This window comes from Peromyscus maniculatus, chromosome 22 (assembly GCF_049852395.1).
Source record: "Peromyscus maniculatus bairdii isolate BWxNUB_F1_BW_parent chromosome 22, HU_Pman_BW_mat_3.1, whole genome shotgun sequence".
NCBI classification, from domain to species: domain Eukaryota; kingdom Metazoa; phylum Chordata; class Mammalia; order Rodentia; family Cricetidae; genus Peromyscus; species Peromyscus maniculatus.
The window spans coordinates 43,597,423-43,610,770 of NC_134873.1; the positions used below are offsets into that span (position 1 = coordinate 43,597,423).

The 13,348-nt window shown below is 45.2% G+C and overlaps 1 protein-coding gene and 1 non-coding gene across 3 annotated transcripts in view; one reads left to right on the top strand and one right to left on the bottom strand.

The window, feature by feature from the left end:
- LOC143270259 (putative Polycomb group protein ASXL2) overlaps window positions 1-13,348 on the bottom strand; it is a 316,750-nt gene that overhangs the window by 299,070 nt on the left and 4,332 nt on the right. The gene's annotated exons all lie outside the window — the stretch shown is intronic.
- On the top strand, window positions 5,962-6,065 carry LOC143270327 (U6 spliceosomal RNA). The gene has a single exon (XR_013047470.1). It is a non-coding gene; the product is annotated as a U6 spliceosomal RNA (small nuclear RNA).

Genomic DNA, 13,348 nt, shown 5'->3' on the forward strand with positions numbered 1-13,348 from the left:
GAGGACCCCTTACTTAAACCTTCAGACTCCGCCCACTTGCTCCAACCCTCTGGCCCGATGGCCTCCCTAAACCTCCTGTCGCCATGGGGGCGGGGTCTCAAAAGCATCAGAAGAGGCGTCGTCACGTGACTTTCCCCGCTGCAGCCCCCTCTGAATCTGCTAGGCGGAAGTAGATGTTCAGAACAGGGCTAGTCGCCGCCGAGACCACATCCGGGAGAGGCGAGGAGAGCGGAAGTGGCGTTGGTCTGGCCGGAGCCCTTGGGTGAAATTGTTAGGCGTGGAGGGGGAGTGATGTCTTCCAGACTCGGTGCAGTCACCGCCGTGAGTTTCTTGGTGTGACCATTATACTTTAGAGATAGAACTGTCGAGCCGCGAACACCAGGGCCCTTGCTTTTGTCCCGAACTCGGAGTTGGTTTTATCAGAGCCCATCGTAGGCCCCACCCTTTTATATCAGAGCCACTTGCCCCCCGTTTCTCCCCCATTTTTAGTTCTGCCTGTTCCCCGTGTCCTCGGACTCAGTTCCTCGGCAGATCGTAATTAGTTATCTTCCTCCAGCATCCCCAGTGCCTCCCGTTTCCTTTTCTTATTTTTTTTTCCCATCTCCGTTTTCGATCCTTCCTCTAGGATAGGGCTTTGAGAATAGGCAAAAATGAAAGCCCCGGTATTGTCAGCCCGCCTTCACACTGTGGAAATATAGCATGGCACACGTTTCCTAGGAAGCGTCACCCACCTTCCTTCCATTTGAAGGAGTTGCCCGTGAGAGTTTCCCGTCTAGGCACAAGGGGGAGTCATCTCTTTGTGGATGAGGTTCAGAGGTCCCTGGCACTCACTCGTGTGCTTGTGATTTGCTAGACCCCGGGACCCACAGCCTTTAAGCCACAGAGGAGCACCAGGATCGTGGGAGCTAAGAAGTAAGTGAGGTTTTCTGGGGACATTTTTGAAATTGTGTAGACAGTGCTGAGAAAGATGTTTTGTGTCTGCACTTTGGAGCATCACAGCCACCAGCCAGGTATGGTTTTGGGGCACTTTAGATGTGGCTAGTGCAACTGAAAAACCGAATTATAAATTTTATTTAAATTTAATTGACTTAAATTTCAGTAGCCATCTGTAGCTAGTGGCTCCTGGATTGGACAGTGCAGGTATAAACCTAGTGTGGCCTGCAGTAAAAATGCACATTATAGTAAAAGTGGAATATGTGATTCAGTTAGTGGTAGTCCTGCAACCCCCTCCTCCACATCAGATGTGTGCTCATAATTAATTTGACGAACTTGGGAGGGAAAATGAAAACAGCTGTAAGGAACCTTTATATTTTCAAGCTATTTAATTGTGGCACTGATTAATTATTTTGTGTAGTGAATGTGCTAAGTTTTCTATGGCTAATACGAAAGAAAAGATCCCTGTTCACCTTGGACCTCCCTGATGAATTCCTTCATTTAGATAACATTTCTTAAATGTCCGCTCTGTGGCAGCTGTGTAGTAGTTTGGCCATACAAGCATGGGAAACGGAACGAGCTAGGTCAGCATGGCAACACAGTCTAGTGTAATAGGAAAAAATCAGTTCTGAGGTTGGGTCTCACTATCTGGAAACTCACTGTGAAGCCTAGGCTGGCCTCTAACTTGCAACAGTCCTGCATCTGCCTCCTGAGTGAGTACATGCCCGTGCCACAACACACGTGTTTTTTGTTTGAGACAGGGTTTCACTCTGTGGCTCATGCTGATTAGAACTGACTATGTAGCCCAGAATAGGCCACTGGTAGACTGAGGTTTGAAACTCAAAGAATAATGTCATTAGCTAGCTAGGAGACTCAACCCTCCTGTCCCAAGAGAAGAGCGTTTGAACAGGTAAAAGAAGTTGATACTAACTAGTTCTGTATCATTGGCGTGGAGGATGGCAGGGGGTGGAGGGTATTTTAGGGACATCCTTTAGAGAAGTTAGCAGGAGCCAGGTCATGGGGCATTATGGCATGCTAAGGTGTTAGAATTGTAATTATCTTGAGGGGAAAGGTCACTTTTGAAGAGATGGATTGAAAGGTGAGTGGAGACTGGTACCAAGACAATTATAATAACCTAAGAAAGAAAATAAAGCATGGTGCATGATGGTAACCATTTTAGGGATATGTATGATGATTGGAGGGGAGAGGTAAGGGGGCGGGACATAGGGTGTCTCCAGGTCTCTGTCTTTGGCGACGGTTGGCTTTGGATTCATAAACCAGACAATTTTTGAACAAGAGGCAACATTAGCAAAATGAATGGATTTGGACTTCATTTGAAGAGTTGATCTAAAGTACAGACTTGAGAATTATCTTCTGTAAAAGGAATTGGAAACATGTTATTTTCCTCCACGAGATGAGTGTATTCATAAGCTCGTCTAGGGATTATGGTAAAAGCAGTGTTTCTTAGTGTGTACCCTGGTTTGCCTGGAGAAACTTGTTAACTAATATGAAGGTAAATGGGCCGCCCGCTCATCTCTTAACCGGGATTGGACTCATCGGGAGTACTTAAAAACCTTTTCCGATTTATTCATTTATTTGATGTGTTCATTGTTTTGCTCACATGGATGTCTGTGGAGGTCAGGTCATAGGATCTCCTGGAGCTGGAGTCATGGATGACTGTGATCACCATGTAGGTCCTGGGAATCAAATCTGGGTCCTCTGCACCACAAATGCTCTTAACCACTGAGTCCTGTCTCCAGCCCGGCCAGACTCAATCTGACTTAATCATCTTCTTAGAGATTGCAGAGTTTGAGAGCTGACGGTCTGCAGTGAGACCTGAAGAGAGGGTGAAAGCATGGGGAATACCAGTCTTTAAGATAAATAGACTAGGGAAGGATTGCAGACGATGCTGAGGTGAACCAGAATGCTTTTTTAAAAAATGAAAGCTAAATATTTGCACCTAAAAGAATAGGCTAGAGGCTCTTAAAAATGCTTACTCTAAAAAGAGTTGAAAATAGGCTAACTTGATCATTTGTGTGATTAGGAGCTGAGACTTGTTACACCAGTGATAAATTATAAAGTTGCTAATCATGATAGGCGTTGCATCATAACAAAGCATTTTCTTGTTTAGGGTTGTCATTTGTGAAAGTTTGAGATTAGTATCGTTTTTAATAAATAAAACTGCCTTGGGTTGGTAGACGGCACAAAATACTTTAGACGTGTTTCTGCTGAGTATTTTAAAAATAAGTAACCTAGGAAAGAGAGTTTCTGCCATCTTGACTTAATCCACCATATATTAATCATACTGATCCTGTGAACTACTGATTTTTCCATGCTTATGCTTATTCATGAGATAGAAGTTGGAGGTTTCTGGTCCTCTGTTGATAGTAAAACAATTCTCCACAAGATTTTTCTAACAGGAATCACATGGGATTTGTCTCTTAATGGTCTGTTGGTGATGTGAAGTCTTTATTGAATAGAGATTGCTCCTGTTGTTTGGAATGCTGAGTTTCACTCCTAGAGGTCTGTCAGTTCCCATTATTAAGGTATAATTGACATACAGTAGATGCATTTGCTTCATGTGTATACTATGAACAATTTTGATAAGAATTGAATTGATAAGAACACATCTATAAAACAGCAATCACAAGGACAGACATTTCTGTCTATCCCCCAGTTTTTCTATGTTTATGTTTAATTTTATGTGTGTGTTTTGCTTGCTCATATGTCTGTACTATGTGTGTGCCTGGTGCCTGCCAAGGCCAGAAGAGGGCATCAGATTCCTGGAACTGGAGTTACAGACGGTTGTGAGCTGCTATGTGGGTGCAGGAATTGAACCTGGGTCCTCTGCAAGAGCAGCCATTGCTCTTAACTGCTAAGACACCTCCCCAGTCCCTCCAAAGTTTTTTTGTTTCCTTTTTGTTTTTTTTTTTTTTTTTTTTTGAGACAGGTTTTTTTTTTTTTCTATGTAGCCCTGGTTGTCCTGGAACTCACCCTGTAAACCAGGCTGGCCTCGAACTCACAGAGATCCACCTGCCTCTGCCTCTCAAGCGCTTGGTGTTAAAGGTGTGTGCCACCACTGCCCAGGTTTTTTTTTTTTTTTTTCTTTTACAATACAATTCAGTTCTATATATCAGCCAAGGATTCCCTTGTTCTCCCCCCTCCCGCCCCCCCCTTTTAAGATTTATTTTTACTATTTTAAATTATGTTTATGCATTTGTATCTGTGTAGTGTTAGGCATGTGAGTGTTGTGTCCACAGAGGCCAGAGGGGTTGGATCTCCTGGAGCTGGAGTTACAGGCAGTTGTGAGCCTCCCAGTTTGTGTGCTGGGAACTGAACTTGGGGCTTCTAGAAGAACAACAAATGCTATTAACTGCTGAGCCATCTTTCCAGCCCCTCCCCAAAGTTTCTTGTGTTCTTTTGCAGTCTCTTCCTCTCTTCACTCCTGTCCCTAGGCTATGGCCCTTTTGGGGGTCACATATCAGTTATCCTACATATCAGATATTTATATTACGGTTCTTTTTTTTTTTTTTTTTTTTTTTTTTTTTTTTTTTTTTTTTTTTGGTTTTTCGAGACAGGGTTTCTCTGTGTAGCTTTGTGCCTTTCCTGGGACTCACTTGGTAGCCCAGGCTGGCCCCGAACTCACAGAGATCCGCCTGGCTCTGCCTCCCGAGTGCTGGAATTAAAGGCGTGCACCACCACCGCCCGGCGAAAAATGCTATTTCTTAACAGAACAATAATTTTGATGTGTAAATAGTTATTCATTGCCAAGTAGAATTCCATTACAGGTACATCACCATTTGTGTAGCCATCTACCTTTATGGAAATTTGGGTTGTTGGGTTATTTTTCATGTGAGGAATTACAGTAAAGTTGTATGAGATTCATGTGTCAACCTTGTGTAGACAAGTGTTTTCATTTCACTTGGTAAATATCTAAAATAGCATTTACCATCCTGTGTTGATTGAGTCATATGACAGCATTGTGTTTCATTTTTGTTATTTAAAAATTGTTTCCATACCACATATTTTGATCATACTTTCCCTTCCCTGACTCCTACCAGACCCTTCCCACTTCCGTCCCCACCCAACTTCATGTTCTCTCTTTCTCTTTCCCTCTCTAAGAAATAAGAAAATAGGAAAAACAACAAAAAGAATATGATCTGGCTTCCAAAGTAGTGTGTGTGTGTGTGTGTGTGTGTGTGTGTGTACATATTTGCTAATAGTTGCATGGGATGCTCCTGTGGTTAACTTTTATCATAAGTAACACCGAGCATCTTGCTCAGTATCCCTACTGACCACTTTATCTTTTTCTGTAAAGAATCCATTTATATTCTTCATTGTTAGTCTTTTTTTTTTCCCCCTTTTGGTATCCCTCCGATTTTGGGTGCTAGAGATCAAACTCAGGCCTGAAGCATGCTAGGTAAGTGTTCCATCCACTGTACTACATCCTAGGCCTAATTAAAAAAAAAAAAAAAATCAAGATGTCTTATTTCTGATTTGTAGTGTATTTCTTCCCGGTTGTGGTTTGTTCTCCTTTTTTTTTTTTTTTTTTTAAGACAGGGTCTCACTATGTAGCCCTTGCTATCTTAGAACTCAAGATGTAGACCAGACTACCTTCAAATTCACAGAGATCTGTCTGCTTCTGCCTCCCAAGTGCTATGATTAAAGGCGTGCGCCACCCACCATGCCTGGCTTTTTCATATTCCCAGTGGTGTTTTTTGAAGAACAAAAGTTTAAAATTCATCATTAAAAATTATTCCGTGTGTTGGGGTGGTTAGAAGGCTCAGCAGGTATCTTACCTGTCACCACCAAGCCTGACAACCTGAGTTCCAACCCCAGGACCTTCATGGAAGAAAGAGAATGGGTTCCTGAAAGGTGACCTCTGACCTTCAAAACACACATGCCTCCCCCCAAATAAATACAAAGTATAATTTTTAAAAATTGGAGAAGGCCTTTTTAAAGTTAATTTTTGGACTACAAAATTTATTTTTTAAATAAAATAAAATGATAAAAGATAAGAACTAGTGTGATTGTTTTGGCAGCAATATACTAAAATTGGAACGATACAGAGAAGATTAGCATGGCCCCTGCTCAAGGATGACACGCGAATTCATGAAACGTTCCATATTTTTGGGCCCCAATCCTAATTCCTAAGTCCTGTGTGATTCTGGCACTCTAATAAAACCACTTTGCCCAGGGGGGAAAAAAAAGAGCCCAAGAGAAGGCACAAGAAACAGACCCACTCGTTCACACACTCAGAATCCCATAACAACACTACACAGGAAGCCATAATGTATACACACAGGACCTGGGGTAGACCCACTCGTTCATACACTCAGGAATCCCATAAAAACACTAAACAGGAAGCCATAATGTATACACACAGGACCTGGGGTGGACCCACTCGTTCACACACTCAGGAATCCCATAACAACACTAAACAGGAAGCTGTAATGTATACACAGAGGACCTGGGGTGGACTCCTGCAGACCCTGCACATGCTGCTTCAGTCTTTGTGAGTTCGTATGAGCTTTGCTCATGTTATTCAGAGGGCCTTGTTTTCTTAGTGTCTGTCATCCCCTCTGGCTCTTAGATTCTTTCTGCCTCCTCTTCAAGGTTCCCTGAGCCCTGAGAGGAAGGATTCATGGAGCCATCTCCTTTAGGGCTGAGTGTTCCAAGGTCTCTCACTCTGCATAAGGTCTGGCTGTGGATCTCTGCATCTGTTCCCGTCTGGTACAGGAGGAAGCTTCTCCGGTGATGGCTGAACAAGGCACTGATCTATGAGTCTAGCTGAATGTCATTAGGAGTCATCATTTCATTCTTTCTCCTTTTTATTTTTTTAGAACAGCAGTATTTGGTTTTTCCCCTAGGTCCCTGGGCTCCGGTCTCAGGTCCTTGGTCGGGTATGGGTTCCATCTTGTGGAATAGGCCTTAGGTCAGATCAGCCACTGGATGGTCACTCCCACAGCTTTGTGCCCCCTTTGTAGTACTGGCATACCTTACAGACAGGACCCATCGTCAGTCGGAGAAAAGTTTGTGGCTGGGTTGGTGTTTATGCTTCTCTTCGGACAGTGTGCAGAGAACCGTCCTGTACCACAGACGCTAGGACAGAGGGGTGAGGCTCTAGGTAGGCACCAGCTCATCTTCTCCATGTTCAATACATTGTGGAGGTCTTGTCTTCAGCGATGGGGCCTTGCCTTCAGCTTGTAGAGAGTAATCGATAGTCGTGGCAACAGCCTGGATTTTGGGGGGATTTCCTTGGGATCCCTTTGGCCAACAACTCAATTACATGTAACTCAATCATGTGACTAGAATCTTCATTTGGTGACAGATGGCCAGTTGGGACTGTGTCTCTCCTATTATTTGACAATTTCAGTTAGATGGCCTTCATATATGTATATATTTTAGGAAGCTTTTACTGTATTGGGTTTCCAGACTATCCCTCAAATGGTTCTTAAAATTAGTTGTCTCTCCCTGTATTCCCTCCCTGGTCCCCCTCCTCCCCATTTGATCCCCCCATTCAAGCTTCTTGACTCCACCCATCCATAACTACTTTACTTTTCTAGCAAGATCTGTCTGTCCTCTCTAGTCCCTTACTCAATATCTAACCTCTGTGGTTCTACAGTTTGTAGCTTGCTTATCATTGACTTAACGGCTAATGTCCACATATAAATGAATACTTAACCATATTTCTCATTCTGGGTCTGGGATACCTCACTGAGGATGACATTTTTCTAGTTCCATTCATTTACCTGTGAATTTCATGATTTTTTTTTTTTTTTTTTTTTTTTTTTTTAGCGGCTGAGTAATACTCCATTGTGTAAATGTACCATTCTTTATCCATTCTTCTGTTGAGGGAAGTCTAGATTGTTTCCAATTTCTGGCAGTTGTGAATAGAGCTGCAATGAGCATGGTTGAGCAAGTGTCTCTGGGGTAGGATGAAGCATCCTTTGGGTATATGCCCAAGAGTGGCATTCCTGGATCTTGAGGTAGATTGATTCCCATCTTCCTGAGGTACTGCCACACTGATTTCCACAGTGGCTGTACAAGTTTGCATTCCCACCAGCAATGGATGAGTGTTCCTCTTAGCCCACATCCTCGCCAGCATGGCCTGTCAGTTGTTTTATTGACCAGACATTCTGACAGGTGTAAGATGGAGTCAGAGTCATTTTGATTTGAATTTCCTTGATGGCTCAGGATGTGGAACATTTCTTTAAATGTTTTTCAGCTATTTGAGGTCCTCTTTGGAGAGTTCTCTGTTTAGATATGTACCCCATTTTTAAATTGGATTATTTGGTTTTTGATGTCCAGTTTCTTGAATTCTTGGTGTGACCATTATACTTTAGAGATAGAACTGTCGAGCCGCGAACACCAGGGCCCTTGCTTTTGTCCCGAACTCGGAGTTGGTTTTATCAGAGCCCATCATAGGCCCCACCCTTTTATATCAGAGCCACTTGCCCCCCGTTTCTCCCCCATTTTTAGTTCTGCCTGTTCCCCGTGTCCTCGGACTCAGTTCCTCGGTAGATCGTAATTAGTTATCTTCCTCCAGCATCCCCAGTGCCTCCTGTACCTTTTCTTATTTTTTTTCTGTCTCCGTTTTCGATCCTTCCTCTAGGATAGGGCTTTGAGAATGGGCAAAAATGAAAGCCCCGGTATTGTCAGCCCGCCTTCACACTGTGGAAATATAGCATGGCACACGTTTCCTAGGAAGCGTCACCCACCTTCCTTCCATTTGAAGGAGTTGCCCGTGAGAGCTTCCCGTCTAGGCACAAGGGGGAGTCATCTCTTTGTGGATGAGGTTCAGAGGTCCCTGGCACTCACTTGTGTGCTTGTGATTTGCTAGACCCCGGGACCCACAGCCTTTAAGCCACAGAGGAGGACCAGGATCGTGGGAGCTAAGAAGTAAGTGAGGTTTTCTGGGGACATTTTTGAAATTGTGTAGACAGTGCTGAGAAAGATGTTTTGTGTCTGCACTTTGGAGCATCATAGCATAGATATTCTGCCACAGGTAGCAGATTTGACTCCATGTTCACTATGAATCCGATGTCCATTGTCCTCTATCTTAGTGAAGGACTCATGAACTTTCACCAGCACTGTGATGATCAATCTACTGCTGCTTAAAAGAGTTTCCTAAATGCCAAATGATAAGCTGCCAATGCACTGACATGCAACCCTCAAAAAGCATCTCTTCAGCTGGGTGGAGGTGGCACATCCCTTTAATCTCAGCACTCGGGAGGCAGAGGCAGGTGGAACTCTGTGAGTTCGAGGCCAGCCTGGTCTACAGTGAGCGAGTTACAGGACAGGCTCCAAAGTTGCACGGAGAAATCCTGTCTCAAATCCCTCTCCCCCCAGAAAAGCATCTCTTCTCCCTCCCACTACTCCAAGTCAGCCTGCCATTTAGCCACTTTCTAGAATACCATGTTCTCAGATTGTACCTCAGAGTTTTGAACACTGGTTGGTGGATTTAACAGGTTACAACATAACACAAAACCTTTGCCATATTTACATTAAGCTGCTTATCTTAAAGCAGCTTCCCTGGAGATGCCAAACAGCATCCTTAATCTTCTACTCCTTGAATGGGGGCACACAGAACCATCTAAAGAACCAGCTTGAGAATACTCTAGAACCCTTCTACTCGGTGTGGCCCATGAGCTGGGAACTTGTTGGAAATACACAATCCTACATGCAAGTGCTCCAGCACCCTGGGTAATGAGAGTCTGCATTCCTAGCAGGCAAAGCATCACTGTCCAGCCCCAGTCAGGAACAACTGGATCTAAAGCAGTGGAGGGGTCATGTGCATGGGCATGCGGGAAGCCTGGGAAGGGGCCCGGCAGCAGGAATAAGGACAGGCTCTCTACTTACATCACACTGCTGCAGAGTATGATTTCAAGGTTGTTACTTTTGTTCATGCTGCATTTAACTCTGTGAAGCTTTGTTACCGTGCCTGTCTAGAACAGCTGATGGTCTAATGAAGAACTGACTGGCCAACGGCAAGGCAGGAGAAAAGGTGGGGCTAGCAGACAGAATATATAGAAGGAAAAATCCAGGAGGAGAGAAGGAGCCAGAGGAGGAGGAGGACTCCGGGGGCCAGCCACCCAGCTACACAGCAAGCCACAGAGTAAGATTTACAGAAGACAGAGAACAGGAAAAGCCCAGAGGCAAAAGGTAGATAGGATCAGTTAAGTTGAGGAAAGCTGGCTAGAAACAAGCCAAGCTAAGGCCTAGCATTTGTAATTAAGAATAAGCCTCTGTGTGAATTATGTGGGAATTGGTGGCTAGCCCCCAGAAGAATAAAGAAGAAAAACAAACCAACAACATCACAGACTTGCAGTCACTGCACTCCGAAAACTGCAGAGTGAACCTACAGCTGCTGTAGACACCACAGACTTTCTCCCCAATCTGTCAGGGCAGAAATAAACCCTCAGCATGTGTTGGCTTTCTCACCTCCAGCCAGCCCTCCCACCCCTGCTCACTTCCCAACTTCTTCAGGCTTCAAAATAAACCCATGGAAAAACAGAACCCATCACAGCAGCCCTCCATACCCCCTCCATCCCTGCACTTGTTACATACACCAAGCTTCTGGCTCGACTTCAGGAAATTCTCCCAATAACTTAGAAGCAAGTGGTTTGCTGCTGCCACCTTACAAACTAAAAACCAAAAAAGCCAAACAAGGCTTGCACAAGTAATTGTCATGGTCACCCAGCAAGGGACTTATCAAGTTGATTGGGGGATGGAGGAGTACATATCCATGTATATGTATGTGAAGGTCAGAGGTCAAACTCGGGCATTTTCTTCTAATTGCACTCTATCTTTTTTACTTATTTATGGTTGTTTATCTTAAAGACAGAGTAACTGACTGGCCTGGAACTCTGCCATGTAGACCAGGCTGGCCTTGAACTCTCACAGAGATCTGCCTGCCATCACACCCCACTGTTTTGTAGGTCTCTCACAGCTGTTAGACTGCACAGCTAGCACACTCTTGGCACCTGTCCACCTCTACGGCCACCCCGCAGAACTACAGTCACAGATGCACACCTCCGTGCCTAGTTTTCATGTGGGTGCTGGGAACAAAACTCAGGACCCCCTGCTTGCACAGCAAGCGCTTTACCCCTGAGCAGCTCCAGGCTCTGGGGCTGAGCTTTGGTGAGGGGATGACACAGGAGCAGTGCAGTGGCTAGAGCGCCTCCTGCAGGCCAGCTCCATGTGCACACTCAATCCGGCCAGCAAGGTGTGCTGCCCCGTGCATTCTGCAGATTAAAAACTGCAACAACCTCTCCAACGTCACACACGGGGACATGTGTGGATTTGAACTCAGCCAACAGGAACAAAGCAGGACACCTGGAAAGAGCACGCAGCACGAGATGACCTGACCCAATGACGAAGAGTTCAAGGGTCAGGCTCACAAATATCTACCTCAGGGGGGTAGGAGAGAAATGGAAGGAAGGAATGAGACGCCCTAGGGAGCCTCACTACATGGAAGAAGATCAGTGAGGGGGCTACACTTCGGGACACTCTCCCAGAGAGGAAAGGGGAGGGGTGTGTGAAAGAGAGTGTTTGTGGTGACGTAAGAAGCAAGAAATTCCAAAACCAGGTGAAGAACCAGCAGTCAGCGGAGCCCCATGAGGCTGAAGGCCGGACATCAGCAGACGTGGCCACACACCCTGTCAGCGCCCCTTCAGTCTACACTGAAGAGTTCTTCAGTCTGGACACTCTTCATGGGTCTTGACACCCTTCTGGGCCTAATGAGAGTTTGGGACATTCCCCCAATTATGTATGTACCCATACACAATTTTTATCTTGGTATTTAATTTCATAATCTCCTAGAGCCTTCTTTAGAAATTCTGATTTGTTCTCTAGGGCTCGGTGTTCCAGTGCTGTCTCTTAATATTCCATACGAGCAAACGCACGCCTCTTGTTTGACTTTGAAATATGAGTGCGTGTGTGTGTGTGTGTGTGTGTGTGTGTGTGTGTGTGTGTGCGTGCGTGCGTGCGTGCGTGTGTGTGTGTGTGTGTGGTGTGTACACACGTATGCCACAGCATAAACGAGGAGTCATTTCTCTTTTTCCACACTGTGGGTCCCAGGGATTGAACTCAGGTCCTCAGCCTTGCTGGCAGGCACCTTCACCCACTGAACCATCTTGCTGGCCCCACTTGTCTCTCTTTGAGGATTTTTATCTTTCTGTGAACTCCGATTTCCCCCCCAGTGCCGGCGACTGCACTTAGGACCTCACACACAAACACCCCATCTTCTACTGACCCAGCCCCTGCTATATTCTTGGTATATCCCTGTTGTTCCTGGGCACCCGAACATGACAGTGTCCAAAAGAAAGCCGCTGCCATGACTAGTTGAGGGTCTCTGGCTTCTCCTCAAGGTACCTCTGCTCACGTCCCCTCTGCTACTTCCCCCAGCCTCCAGTGAGGTGTTGGATCTGTTCTGGAGACTTCTGAGAGCCACACCACACTCTTACAGCCAGGCTTACAGCTGTTTTCCCCATGAAAGGGAGTATAACATTGTGGTAAAATAAAGTTTCTCCCAAATTCATGTCCACGCTGGGCCCCAGAATATGAGTGTTTGGGGGAATTAGGGTCTTTGTAGATATAATTAGTGATGATGAGGTCATATGGACCAAGGTGGTCCCTCAGCCCAGTAGCTAGGACTGGAAGTCATTGATTCCTTCCATGTAAGAGGAGAAAACTCAGACAGCGAGGAGAGAATACAGACATGACCGAGTTTGGAGCCTCGGTACCACAAGAGGAAGGTCCAGGACCACTAGAAACTAGAAGGACCTCCCCCCAGAATCCCCAGGAACATGACAAGTTCACACTCTGATTCTGGACTTATGGATTCCAGAGCTGAACTACAACGACAAGAAGAAACTTCCACAGAAGACACCAAGTTTGTTGAAATTTGTTACAGCAGCTCTAAGAAGAACCAAGACAATGTGTAAAACATTCAAATAAGCTCTTCCCAGGCACTCACCTGGCCAGGCTTGGCTTCAGTGCAGGAAGTCACAAAACAATGTCACCCTCATAGCCTGCCCCCCCGCGCCCCCCCCCCCCCCCGTGGCTGGTGACCCCACACTTCACTCACAGATCAGAAGTACTTCCCCATGTGTAGAAGTTTTAAATGATAAATTTCTTCATCTTCTATGATTTCATGATTATAAGTCTTCCCCCCACTCCCAAGCTCATAAAAATATCTACCAAAATTTCCTTTAATGCTTTTACGGTTTTACCTGTTTGACAATGGTGACAGCTATTTTTAAATGTACTTGCATGCACCAGGCCACACCCATTACGTGTACTAACACATTTGATCCTCACAACTGTTCCTCCTGTGAGGCGGCTGCCATTTCATCCCTGTCTCATGAACTGAGGCATGAAGTGGTTAACTAACCTGCCCAAGGCCACATGG